General features: G+C 34.5%; 1 protein-coding gene across 2 annotated transcripts in view; it reads right to left on the reverse strand.

Annotated features, from left to right (window-relative positions):
• Window positions 1-621, reverse strand: part of nmu (neuromedin U) — a 7648-nt gene that overhangs the window by 160 nt on the left and 6867 nt on the right. For both annotated transcript variants that reach the window (XM_032526082.1, XM_032526081.1), the window contains one exon: window positions 1-24. This exon is cut by the window's left edge and continues 160 nt beyond it. The gene's annotated coding sequence lies outside the window, so the exon portion shown is untranslated. The remainder of the gene's footprint in view (window positions 25-621) is intronic.

The following is a 621-nucleotide window of genomic DNA, read 5'->3' on the forward strand; positions in this document are numbered from 1 at the left end:
GTGCAGCGGCTCGGGTCTCAGGGTCTGTGTATAAGCGTTACACATTAATGCACATGGTTAGATGAGAACATTGGTATTATGACAGGATTTCAATGGCAATTAGGGACTGTAGGAAAATTACTGGTGTTGTTTTTTTTTTTTTGGGATGAATGGGGGAGGATCTTTGGACCCTCTGTTGAAAGTATACACCACCTCCAATAACTGTTAACCCTCGCGTTGTCTTCCCGTTAACCATGAACTTGTTCCTATAAATTTGTGCTTTTCCGGTGTTTTTGTCGCTTTTTCAGATTTGTTTGTCACTTTTTTTCCATGCTTTTGGCGCTTTTTAAAAACCTGAGCTGGTTTAATAATAGGTTTTACACTTGTTCTTGGAATTCATGGTCAATAAAGCTCATTTTTATTAAATTAGACATACGTTTTTTGTTAAAAAGGCAGAAATTATGAACTATTTTGACTACTAGTGTGTGTCAAAGTTTAGTCTGGATACTGTTTTGAAACCATTAAAAAAAAAGGATTTCAAATGCTATAAGATTAAATAAAACACCCAAAAAATGCAATGAAAGTAATCATTAATTTTACCTGAAGAATCTTATATGGAATCATCCATGTTATTTTTGGGCA

This window comes from Etheostoma spectabile, chromosome 9 (genome assembly GCF_008692095.1).
Source record: "Etheostoma spectabile isolate EspeVRDwgs_2016 chromosome 9, UIUC_Espe_1.0, whole genome shotgun sequence".
NCBI classification, from domain to species: domain Eukaryota; kingdom Metazoa; phylum Chordata; class Actinopteri; order Perciformes; family Percidae; genus Etheostoma; species Etheostoma spectabile.